The sequence below is a fragment of the Equus asinus genome, chromosome 9 (genome assembly GCF_041296235.1).
Source record: "Equus asinus isolate D_3611 breed Donkey chromosome 9, EquAss-T2T_v2, whole genome shotgun sequence".
Classification (NCBI taxonomy): domain Eukaryota; kingdom Metazoa; phylum Chordata; class Mammalia; order Perissodactyla; family Equidae; genus Equus; species Equus asinus.
In genome coordinates this window covers 44,012,696-44,025,198 of record NC_091798.1, presented here as the reverse complement: position 1 = coordinate 44,025,198, position 12,503 = coordinate 44,012,696, and the positions used below count along the sequence as shown (strand labels likewise).

Below are 12,503 nucleotides of genomic sequence, written 5' to 3'. Positions count from 1 at the left end.
TTCCACCCGCAGGCGACCGGGTTCTCCGGTGTTGCCCCTGGCCAGATAACCCCACGTGAAGCCTTGTGGGGGAAACCAATTGGCCTGACAGGCTCTTGCTTCCCCCAAGTGCCCCGTCCTAGCCTGCTGCTGGGGCTGTGAGATGGGATGGCGAGTCGGGAGGGTCAGTCCGATAGGGGACCACCCTCAGGGACAGGAGCGGCCCAGCCTGTCCGCCGACGGCTACCGGTCTCCGGGGCTGCCGCTTTGGCTCACGGTGCCGGGAGATGGCAGTGCGGCGGCCGGGCATCAATGTTTCATGAAGTGCCGTCACCGGCGGCGCCTCCCTGCCTGGCCGACAGCTGCTGCGGGAGAGGCCACGGCCCCGCGCCCGCCCTGGCGCCCTGCTCGCCCTGCTCGCCCGCGCCTCCAGGGCCGCTGGGCCCGGAACGACAAGACCGGGATCCCCTCCCGACACCCAAAGGCGGAAGCCGGCCCGACTCCAGCTCGCAGAGGCCAGGGCGCTCAGGCCCCGGGGCGTGGCCCCTGCACCCTGTCCTGCTATCCGGGGACTCCACAGCCTCCCCTTGCCCCTCAGCAGCGGGACCACCTCTCTGGTGGGTGTGTGGACCTCGGCGCACACAGGATCTTAGGGTTTAAGAGCTGAGTCCTAGACATCCGCGATTTCAGACCTGGACCTGGGGCGGCCTGGCAGAAACGCAGACCCCTGGATCGGATCCTGCGCTGCGGGATTCTAGCCTCTGCTTCTCCCGCTGCCACGATATTGGCTGTTTTATGTGTGAAATCAGTCTGTTGGCCAGTCTGGCCCCGCGGGCTGCTAAGCTGGGACGCTTCCAACCTGTCCCAGGCAGCCTTCCTCCACACCGGAGGCGCGTGGGCATCTTCGGGCATAAATGCAACCGCTGGGCCCTTACTCTGTATGGGGGGTGCAACAGGAATATAGCTGAGGTGGCTTTCACGCAGGCATCTGCACTGGGAAATCGCACCTTCCTACCCCTGCACACCAGCAGGTCCTCCAGGGTTTGTTCCCAGCGGTGTATGTGATTCTCCACACGCCCTTGTTCCCAGGCAGAGCCAGTGGTGCCATAAAGCTGCTCCTGAGACCCCATGCCCACAGCTGGAGTCTTATCTGTGTCTTTTACTAGCTGTGTGGCCTTGGACAAATCACATGACCTTTCCCAGCCTCAGTTTCCCTACCTGTGAAATGGGAGAATAATGTTTCCACCTCATTGGGAAACCTATGAGATGATGGAGGTGAGGGGTGTGGCCCTGTGTGGGGGTGGGCAGCCAGGCTGAATGTTAATGGGGACACCTGCCAAGTGGCTTTGCTCGTTAAAATACTTACCTCTCATTTTTGTTTTCTTCTTTTCCCAGGGTGGTCCTATTGTTCAAGTCAGGCAGGAGCAGGTTCCCTCTCTAATTTAGCAGACCTGCCCTCATCCCCTGCCTAGCTCCTAAGAAGTTTCAGACCAGAGAATTGGGTAGGTGGGTGGGGTGGGACCAGAGGCTGAAGGCCTGGAAGTTATTGGTGAACTGGGGTGGGTCAAAAACACACTTTTTATGATCTTATTTTCACTTCTTCCAAAAAGAGTTTTCCACACTTTTCCTTTAGGTTTTGACATCGCGGGGCACGTACGTTTCCACTGTGAAGACAGAGGGATCAGGCGTCAGAGAGAAGAAGGTTCGAATTGGATCCACCAGGAACAAGAGTAACACAGTCCTTGCAGCTGCCCATCACTTTAGCTTTGAGCTTCCAGGTTACCTGAGCAAGAAAGGTCAGCAGAACTGGCTGGCACATTTGTTTTGTCTTTCCTTCCAAACTGACATGCTTTCTCGAATCGGAAGTTTTTCTCCGTAGTGCAGAACTCTGAGATGAATTTATCACATGGGTTTACACTAAACATAACGGGCAAACGTCTTCAGCCACAGTTATGCAGAAAGGCGTAGGAGTTCTTCAAGCAGCATTTCTTATCTCAACATCCTGTAAAAGGAGGACAAGCGTCCTTCCCTTTCGTGGCTCTTATTGCCACAGGATTGAAATCAGTATTTGTATACTGATCGATTAACACCTGTCTGCCCCCACCTCTTGTAAGCCCCTGGAGAGCAGGGCTGACCCCGGCTTGCCAACCACAGGGTCCTCCCAAGGATGGGCTAAGGGATTTGATTATGCTGATTGGCTGGGTGCAGCTCACATGCCCACTGCTGGAGCAATCACTTTGTGGGGAAGAGTGGCTCAGGGCTGTGGCTGGCCAGCCAAAGATCACAGGCTCCACCCTAGGGGGGGCGAGGAGGAGCTCCACCATCTTCTCACCACACTCCCCCCAGAATACTGGCTGCTGACCTGGAACAAGTTCTCTGAGCTGCTGGTAGCAGGGAATGGGTTGGTGTCCAAAGAAGTCCCTGCCCCGTGAAGGTTCACAGAGGGCTGCCTATAGTGTTGGTAGGGAATCCACTCCAACGCAATGTGGCGGCCGTGGCTCTGTTGGGAAAGTCTGAAGTCCATCGGGATTGTTCTGCACTCATCTGTGGGGAGAGGTGGAGGGCTGCCAGAAAGTCTGAGGGGAGCCTCAGTGTCTGTTGACTCACATATAGGGAGGGGTCCACAGAGCAAGGGAAGGCATCTGTTTGTATTCCCTTTTTCATCTGTGAGGAGGGAATTAGAGGCCCTAAAGGTAGAGAGGAACCCCGAGGACCAGGTAAGATATTAATTTACTTGAGCATTATTATATTGCACACCGAGCTTCCTGACAGCCAAAGCGAAAATAGAAACCATTTGGGCATCTCAAATATTTTTTTCATTGCAGATCTATCAGCATTTGTATAAAATAGTAGAAAGAGCCCTGGTCTGGGACCTTCCTGGACTGGCCTCTGTCAGGTCAGCAGAAGTTTAGACAGCGCATACGCTGTGCTTGTGATTGCAGACGTACAAAAATGGATGGCTCCTGCTCACTTGGGTTGAGCCCAGGAGGCAGACACAACAACCCATAACTATATTTGGAGCTCAGTGCTGGAGGGGACGTCTGCAGCTGGTGTTGAAGGGCCTTGAGTGACACACAGGCCTTGAGTTTGCCTGGAAGAGCCCCCCCCCCCTCCCGCCCATCCCCCTTCCCTGGGAATAGCACTGAGACAGGTGGGAAGGCAGAGAATGGAGGAAGAGGAAGTTGGAGAATTAAGTGGGAACCGATACCACAGGGCTCTGTGATCCTTGTTGGGAGGGTGAGATGTTATCCTGAAGGCAAAGAGGAGCAGAGGAAGGGTTTCAATAGTGAGCAATCTGGTCAGATTTATATTTTAGAAAGATCACCTTGCCTGGATAGTGGAGAATGGAATCGAGAAGGTGAGGTAGGAGCAGATTATTGCAACATCATCCGCTCAGCCACTCCATTATCCTTTTCTTTGTCCATCAGTCTATCCATCTACCATGAACAGAGGAGGCCACAGCTTGGCATGGGAAATACGAAGGTAAGAAGTTATAGTCCCTGACTTTCTGGAGCTGCCCCTTACAGGGCCTCAGTTTACCCTTCTGTAGGCCTAGTTTTTCTCTCCCATCCTCACAGGCTCTGCAGCCAGCGCCTCAGCAGCCTTCCAGATGTCTGCTTGCTGCATGGGGAGACAGGGTGCTCAGGGCCTGAAGGGGCACAGCCACTACTGCAGACAGACAATTTGGGGAGCTGGCGCAGCGAACAGCCCTGTCAGAAGCTTTTAAAATAATTACCCCTGCCTGCTCTGGCTGACTGGCTGACGGCAGCCTGTTAGCCCCGAGTTGGCAATTCTGAATTGTTTCATGACGATTGAAAACACGATTGGAGGCCAGGAGGGAGCTGTCCCTGAAATATTGATGCTTCCTCTGTGTTGTGGGCTGCTCCCTCTCAGCCGAAGAACTCTAGGTACACAGGGCTGGTGGCTGGGCAAAGTGGCTGCCATTTTTCCTGGGGCTCCGCGGGCTGACTGCCCTCTGGGGAGATGGGAGTGTGTGTTTGTGCAGTGCTGTGCAGGTGGTGGGGGGACCTGCATGTCTAGTGCCTCATTTCACACCGTGCCCCCAGCACTCCAGCCCCACTATCAGGGCTGAATGGGGTAGAACTCTGGGACTTGAGATGTTCTGTGTGTTCACATTTGCCCCAGATTCTCCTTGGCACTCAAGGCTCATCTGGAGTCAGGCCAAGTGGGAATCCAGGCTCTGCCCCCTTATCATTGTGAGCCTCACTTTCTCAACTGCTTGGTGGGAGATGCTAAGAGTTCCTGCCTAGCAGGGCTGGGAGGTATAGGGTTGCTCATAGGTAGGGCCTGGCCTCAGCTACAGCCTCGTGAGCTCATCAGGAGCAGCCCTTGGCAGATCCTGGGGTCAACTCAGGGCCGGCTATGGGAGCCCCTGCTGGATCCCCAAGGCTTCGTGGTCCCTCCTCTGGAGAGTGCTTTGAAGTACTTTGTGTTTCTGCCTTCTCTGCAAATCCTAAATAAATATTTGAGCTGGGAAGGTGTGTGCTGGCCTGGCAGGCACCTCTGACGGGTGAGGTACCCCGGGGTCTTAGTAAAGGACCCCTCTTGGCCATCCCAGGCCTCTGCTCCTTGAGGTGAGCAGAGGAAACTGGTGGATAATGGCCATGGCAGGGGAAACTGGTGAGTAATGGCTGCCTGGCTGCCTGGCTGCCTGCCCTCAGGACCTGCCCAGGGTAGCAGGAGAAGGACCCTTGCTGTTCGATTTGCCAGCCACAGTGAGTGGCTCACTTTTCTCATTCTGGGAGGTGGTATTTACCCATTTGACAGATGAGGTCAATGGAGGCTGTACTTCATTCCTTCTTTCAACAGGTGATTATTAAGCACTACTCTATGTGCTGGCCCAGGGTGGGGTGCCAGGGACTCAGGGGTGATGGACAATCCCGGTACAATCCTTCATGGGGGAGTGGATCTAAAGATGAATGCATTTTTAGAAATGGGCCAGGTTAGGAGCTGTGGGAGACAGAAGAGGAGAAGTAAACCTAACCTGGGGGTCAGGGCAGGCTTCCTGGAGGCAGTGACCATCCCACTGAGCTGTGGGAGTAGCAGGAGTGTGCCCTGGAGCTGGGGTTGGGGCAGGGCCATGACAAAGCTAGTGAAGGGTAGGCTCAGGATGGCCCACCCACCCCCCCCGGTGTAATCCTTGCCCCTGCTGCCAGGGTGAGCAGACTAAAGGTTAGTACCAAGAAGGGCCTCCATGGTTCCAAGGTGCTGGGTTCCTTGCCTGTGGGCCTCTCTGGGCTTTACTGTCTTCGCCTGAAAATCAAGAATTTAGATTACTTCTAGCAGCAGGGGACATTCTGCAAATGAAATGTTACCCGGACCCCTAAATAGATGAGTACAGCACTGTTCTGGTTGAGGGTGGGTGTAGATGTGGACTCCTCGGCCCTCCACCACAGCCCCTTCTGGCCCTACAGGCACCCGAGGAGCCCCAGGGCTCCCTGGGCCAGTTTGCAAGCTGCAGGGTAAGGAGCCTCTCCATGACGCTGTCCAGCCCCAGTCTCCGAGGGTCCTGGACCCTGGGGGTGGCCAAGGTACCCGCTTCCATCCTAATGGAAGGACTCCCATAGCTTCCTCCTTGCTCCTTCTAAATTTCCTGTTAGCCATTTGTGATTCAAGGCAGCAAGCACCTGTTAAATAGCCACTGGATGTGTGCAGAGGGGCTCGTGTTTTTTAAGCCCCAGCTATATGCTACATCTGTGCAGGGTTCTCTGTATCAGGTCATTTACTCATCGCAACCAGCTGTCAGCCCATTTTACAGATGAGGGAGAGGAGAGCTGGGAGAGGCTTGCCCAAGATCAAGAACAATAGTAATAATAACACCAGCTCCCGTGGATTAAGCACGGGGTGTGTGCCAAACCTTTGCTTACATCCTCCTCCGTGTTAGCTCCTTTAGTTCTCAGAGCACATTTGTAAAACAGTTTCCATCCCCCAGGATCAAGAAATATAGGCCCAGAGAGGTGAGGGAGATCTGCCTGGGCCCCTGGACTCTGTGCGCCCCTGGGCCTCTCCCTCTCCCTCTGTCCTGCCCTGTGCGGTGGGGTCTGAGGCGGCTACACGTGTGGCGCCAGGTGGATGTGCTCCCTCCCCTGTCTTCCCACTGTGCATGTAGGGAAACTGAGGCCCTGAGACTCACTCCCCTCAGAACATCTCTACCCTCTGGGGCCTCCATCTGGCATGGGCCTCTGTCTGTCTACTCCCTGGTGTTGACTATGAAGTCAGAGTCTGGCATCTCTGCCTAGTACCTGCCTTTCTGGGGACTGTCTGCCCACCTGTCAGCTTTGACCAGGGCACGTTGACCTCGCCTGGCTGGGCAGCACCATCCTGAAGAGTTCAGGACACATGGAGGCTGGAGCTGGCGGGGAGCCAGCAGCAGCTGCTCCTGCCTCCCTTTCTCTCTCCTCCTGTTGGGTTCTAGCTCATGCTCAGCCTCCTCGCCATAAACGTTGAGTCTGCACAGGCTCCCCTCCTCCCATCTCCAAAATACCTCAACCTCACTGCCACCTAGGTGTGACTGTCTGATTGACAGGTCCTGTGTGGGATTCTCACCCTGGGGGGAATGAATGATACTGAGGACAGGGTGGTGTTTCAGGCAGGTTGAAGGGAGGCTGGACTTTGGGTGGGCGGAGAGATTCCCACCCTGGTGTACCTGCAGGTGGGGCCGTGGGGCTGCAGAGGATGGGAGCTCCCACCGAGCCTTAGGGGTGAAGCTTGTCTGTGCACAGAGCCCAGATCTCTGCTGAGTAGACAAACATGAAGTGAGGGGACGAGTCTTGACAAATGTTTGCCAAGTCCCTGGCTGACTTGGAAGTCAGGAGCGAGCTTGTTTGGCAGAACAAAGGGAAGAGCAACCTCAGAGGGCCATAAATAGCGAGGAAGGAGGAACAAGCCTGGCCCGAAGGCTCATGGGACCTTGTCCCAGGCTTGTGGCCTCTGGTGGGCAAAGGATACCTCCATCCTCTCTCACCTGCTTTGGACCAGCTGGCCAGGGCCTGGACCATGCTGGGGCAACCTTCCTGCCCCCTGAGCCCCGTCTCAGTGGGTACCCCTGGGTGCTGGGTCGTCCGAGGAGGCCTGGGTATGCAGGGAGTTCTGCGTGGCCTGTGTATCGCAAGGTCCTTCTTCCTCTAGGAACCAGGAAGTTTGGCTGCAGTCAATAGTGGCAGAGCTTCAGGGAGGCAGAGCTGGTCTGACACTAGCCCCTGGGAGCTGTGACACCTGGATATACCCTGGCTGAGGGGGCCCAACCACTTCCAGGAGAGTGCAGGATGACCTCCCTCTCTCTGCCCACAGTGCAGACAGATGTGGCCACTCCCTTCTTCAAAGGAGGAGGGGAGATCCGAAGAGGTGTAGGGTGGCAGAGCAGGACACTGGCCTTCTGAGGCCCCGGTTTCCCCAGCTTCGTATGGGATCCCTAACCTTGGCCAGCCCCCTGCCCCCCGGCTCCTGTGGGCATCAGGTCAAGTAGAACGGGCCTGGCGATCAGAGAAGGCTCTCGAGAAGAGCTAACTTTTGTACTGGGTTGTGAGACTTGGGCAAGTTTTCCTTCAGAGCAGATGGGGAGGCCATTTAGGGGAGACTGGGTGAACACATGGAACAGGGAATGTGGGGGTGTCTGGGAGTCTCTAAATTTGGTTTAACTTAGTGTGACTGAGCCCAGAGTGCTCAGGGGGGTGTGATGGGAGCTAGGCTGGTGAGGCCAGCCAGGCTCTGAAGACCAGGACGAGGTCTCCCCCTGGGAAATGGGGAGCTGCTGAGGGTAACTGAGCTGGGAAGTGGTCTGGGCAGGGCTCTGATCTAGGATGGGGGCAGGGGGCAAGAGACAGTTGAGCCAGGTGGGGATGAGAGGCCAGAGGTGGACTGCAGAGGGCCCCTGGCTTTCTCCTCTGGGCTGGGGAAAGAGGTCCTGGCATGGTGTGGGCACGACGGTGGGGAGGCCAAATCCCTGCCCTCACACCGATGATCTGGCTCACTTTGCAGGCTGGGCTCCTTCCTTTTGAGTGGAGGCAGCCCAGAGCCCTGGGCTCTGGATCCCTGGGGCCCCCACCAGGGAGTGGCCTGAGCTCCCAGGGCCTCGCTCTGTCTTTTTATGCTTGTCTGTTGATTCTGCATCCCCTGTGTCTGATATTCTCCAAGGAGCCCTCAGGAAGGGGAGGGGTTGGCCTGGAGGTCTGGTAGATGAAGTCTAGGTGCTGTCCGCCTTCCTGGGCCCTGTCACAGGCCCACCCAGACTTGTCCGAGTTTCCCTGGCTGTGTGCCTCATGTTGGGCGTGGGGCTGTGGGCCTCAAGGCCTAAGAGGGCAAGGGACTCACCCAAGGTCATATATACTCCTTCACTCAGCAACCTTGTGGGACACCCACCTGGCTAGGGGTCCATCTGCAGCAATGGTGAGGCAATGGAGAAGCCCCCTTCAGCCTTCAAGGAGGGGAAGAAAGAACTTGGCGGGTAGCGGGGCTGCACCTGTGTGGGGAACTGCTTCAGGGAGAGGGGCAGGGGCCACCTGGAAGGCTGGCGGCTCACTCTGTGGGGGGATAGAGCAATGCAGGGTCCAGGCTTTGTGGAGCTGGGTTCTGGGGCCATGTGTCCACATTCCCCTCTGCCTGCTCACACTTCTATTTTGCCCTCTACTCTCTGGTGGGCCTGGGGTGGGGCCAGGTGGGAGGAGAGTGGGAAGAAGGAAGCAAGGTTCTCGTTACCCCTCCCCCACCTCTTTGCTCTGGTGTGCACGGTTTGACCAGTGTGTCTGATGCTGAATCTGTTGAGCTCAGTCTCCATTCCCCATTCTGATTTGATTTTTTGTTTTAGTTTTACTGTATGCACTTAAAAAAAAAGATCATCTCAAAGATTGAGTTGATGGAACAGTTAGATATCTTGATTTTGGTGGTGATTTCATGAATCTCTACATGTGATAAAATGACAGAACTATACTTACACTATATACCAAGGTCAGTTTCCTGGTGTTGATATCATACTGTAGTGATGTACGATGTCACCATTGGGGGACACTGGGGAAGGTGCACAGGCCTGTCTGCACTATCTTGGCAACTTCTTGTGAATCTATGTTATTTCAAAATAAAATGTTAAAAAAAAAAAAGAAGCCAGTTTGGGTTTCTCCTTGGGCCGTGGAGGGCATGTCCCCATAGAGCACAGTAGGAGCTGTTGGGGGACCCTTGGAAAGGAGAGAGGGTGAGGGGCTGGGGTGATGGAAGGGAGATCAGAGTTGCTGGTCCAGGAGCTAGGAGCGTCCTCTGAATCATGCTGGAGCCCATGCAGGGCTGTGGGGCCCCAGACCTTGGGGGGCCACTATCACAATCCGAGGGGAGCGTGGGGCGGCTGGGCTGAGCTGTCCCCAGAGAGGAGCAGGGAGGAGAAGGCATGTAGTTTTGCTTCGAAAGGTACTTGAAAAGCGAGGGCCCTGGGTGTCCTTGGAGCAGAGGAGAGGTACACGTGGGGTGGGTGTCTGCCCTGCAAGGTGCCTGGGTCTCCCAGCAGCAGCTGTGTGTGTTCAGGCCCACGACTCAGAGCTCACTGGAGGCCCTGGAGCTGCCAGGACCACATTGTGGGCTCATGGTTCTGGCCTCTCGGTTGCCCTTGAGAAGCAGTTCTGCTCAAGGAAGTGCAGGCAGCAGGTGCAATGGTCTGGCCATGTGGATTTACCAGAGGGCAGGCTCTCTGATCCCACACAGCTGACCCTCCAGCCAGATTCCCGGCCATTCTCCCTGCTGCAGCCTCAGCACCTGCTTCCTCGTCCCATCTCCCGGACCGTCCCCTACCTGTCGTCTTTTGCTGTGATCCAAGAGAAGTTCCCCAAAGCAATCTAAACTGAAGGCGCCCCCTCGGCCTACACCCTTTACCTGTCCTGGATCTCACATTCAGCACCTTCAGCCCCAGGCTGGGGCTGCCCAGCCCACATTCAAGGCTCTTGCTGATCAGATGCCTGTTCGCCATTTCCTCTCACCCTGTGCTGCCTGTGTCCAGCTGTCTCTGCCTCCCCTCCTGGGGCTAGTACCAGCCATTAATTAACTGCAGGGAATGGCTTCTTCCTCCTCCTCTTTTGGCAAACTCCTACTCATTCTTCCAGGCCAAGCCCAGGCAGCCCTGTTCTGAATAGCTTCTCCATCCCCACTCCCCTGACCGTGCTTGTGTCTATTGTCCTGCTCTCTTGCACAGCCCCTGAGTTTTGCACTTAGCACATCCTGTGTCTGTAGGCTTATTTTTGGCCGCAGACTATGGGTTCCCTGGGCATCAGGACTATGCCTTTCTCTGTTTCTGTAACACTTCCCCTCACCCCTAAGCACAGTGGCCCATGGTGGGAGCCCAGGAAGGTTTGTCACACATGTGGGGTTGAGGATAGGGCCACCATCATTCAGATGTGGCTGGTAGGAAGGTTTCAGCCTCCCAGGGCACAGCTAGTCTGGGAAAATAAGAGTGAATAGTGGCATCTTGGCTACTCTTGCTCCCAGGATGCCTGGTCACCCAGTATGAAGACTGCTCCCATCTGGTGAGCTTGCGCTGTGTGTCCCATCCTGCAAGGTTAGGCACTGTTTGCATGAGCCATTTTACAGATGGAAAAACATGACCCAGAGGGCGTTACTGTGGCAGGCAGCAAGGGAGGAGCTAGGATTCAGACCTAGGATGCTTGAAGCAAGACTGCCCACCATGTTTTTAACCATTACATAATCCTGGCAAGTTCAGGAGGTGGGGATGGCAGAGCCCCAGTCCCAGCCTGGGTATGACCCCAGGAGGCTGTCACAGCCCCAGGCCTAGCAGGAAGCACTGGGTTATGCTGCAGTAGGAGCCCTGAGACACCCTGCCTGACTTCAGTAGGTTTTGGGACAAGGGATCTAGGGTGTCCTGATGGGGGCTGCTTACCCGTCTCAGGAGATCCCCAGCCCTAGGCCCATTTTCGTGTGGCTTCAGCCCAGTTGGGGCTGCCGGCCGGGCCTGGCTCTGCAGATTTACTGCCGTGCTCAGGAATTCCTTGTCCACCCCAGATCTGGGTGGACTGGGAGGAAAACTGGGGTTATCTTGATCTCCAGATGAGGTGGCGTCTGCTCGTGGAGTTGCCGGGGAAGGCTCTTTGCCTTGGATCTTGCTCTCTCTGTCCTTCCGGCCCCTGATAAAGAGTCCCAAACACAGGGCCCTAAAGGTGGCCATAAACACAGAGAAGAAATGCTGGCGCAGCTGGCTTATCAAAGCGCATCTCAGACACCAGCCAGGTCTCCCTACTTCAAGTTTATTTCTCCTCCTCTGCTTTCTCTCAGGAGGTGTCTCGTAAACAGCTAAGAGGGTCATTTATAAATGTCTTCTGCCTTTGCCTCTCAGCACGGGCGCTGCCGCTTTGCTCTTTCTGTTCCTCCAGGCACGAAGATGGTAAAGAGATGGTCCAGGCACTCCCTTCTCCCAGGTGCCAGCAGAGATGAGAAGTGAAGCTGAAGGGATCCCAGCATCCCCAGATAGGGGTGAGGCTCCCAAAGGTGAGTGGCGGTGACATCTTTGACCCTGGTCCTGGTCCTGGTCCTCTCCTGGACGCCCATCATATTGATGGAGGAGGGGCTTGAGCTGACCTCTGGGATGGGGCACCTTGCCATGGGCTGGCCTCAGTAGCGGACCCACATCCCAGAGCCCATCCTATGGCATCAGAGCCATATGAGAGATTGCCAATTAGAGATTGCCTTGTGCACGTCTCTCCTAATTCCAGTGAGGCCTGGGGATGGCGGGGAGCACTTTCCTGAGGTCTCACAGCAAGTTAGAGGTGGAGCCAGGAGCAGAATGTGGACCTCTGCCCCTCCCTGGGGTGGAGGAAGTGCAGCCTTCTAACTGTAACAGCACTAATCCTTTCTGTTTGTGGAGTACGTTTCAGGATGCGAAAGGCTTCGAAGTTCCCCCTTTCGTCTGATCTCGGCAGGCACTCCTCAGGCAGAGAATGCTATTCCCATTTTACAGATAAGGGGAATGGGTGTTCCTAGGTGCTGGGTGACTGGCTTCCTGGGGCTTCTGTTAACTACGACACAGCTGTGTTCTCTCTGTGCCCCTTCCCTTCCTCACAGAAGTTTCTTTGTTGAGTTTCTTCTCATTCATTTTCAAGAGAGGCTCATAGGAGGTCATCGAAACTCAGCCCTCAACACTGCTGTCCTCCCGTCCTAACCTCCTGTCCTGTCAAGGCCCCAGCTTCGTAGCCGTGAGATGAGGCAGAGGGGGCTAGTCTCCTGGGCCTTTCACCCTTCTTTCCTGGGGGTGTTTGGCTTCCTGCCAGCTGGGGAGTGCTTGGGGCTGGGTTAGGCAAAGCCCCTCAAATGGTGAGAGGCACTGGGGACTCTGGGTCGTGTGTGAGAGGGCCCAGATTTCCAAGGCAGTGGGTGGGGGTGGTCCGAGTGGGTGTGGGAGGGCCCTGGCTGTTGGGAGTATGAAGCTTGCCTGAGTTCCTGTCCCCCTGGCAGCAGCCCAGTGCTAGGCATGCAGCAGGCACCCGGGAGATACTAATTGCACAAATCAGCCCAGCCCC

The 12,503-nt window shown here is 55.9% G+C and overlaps 1 long non-coding RNA gene across 1 annotated transcript; it reads left to right on the top strand.

Moving 5' to 3' along the window:
* The first annotated feature begins 1,624 nt into the window (after positions 1-1,624).
* On the top strand, positions 1,625-11,475 carry LOC139046286 (uncharacterized). The gene is made up of 3 exons (XR_011506132.1): positions 1,625-1,775; positions 3,408-3,462; positions 11,361-11,475. It is a non-coding gene; the product is annotated as an uncharacterized lncRNA (long non-coding RNA).
* The last annotated feature ends 1,028 nt before the right edge of the window (positions 11,476-12,503 follow it).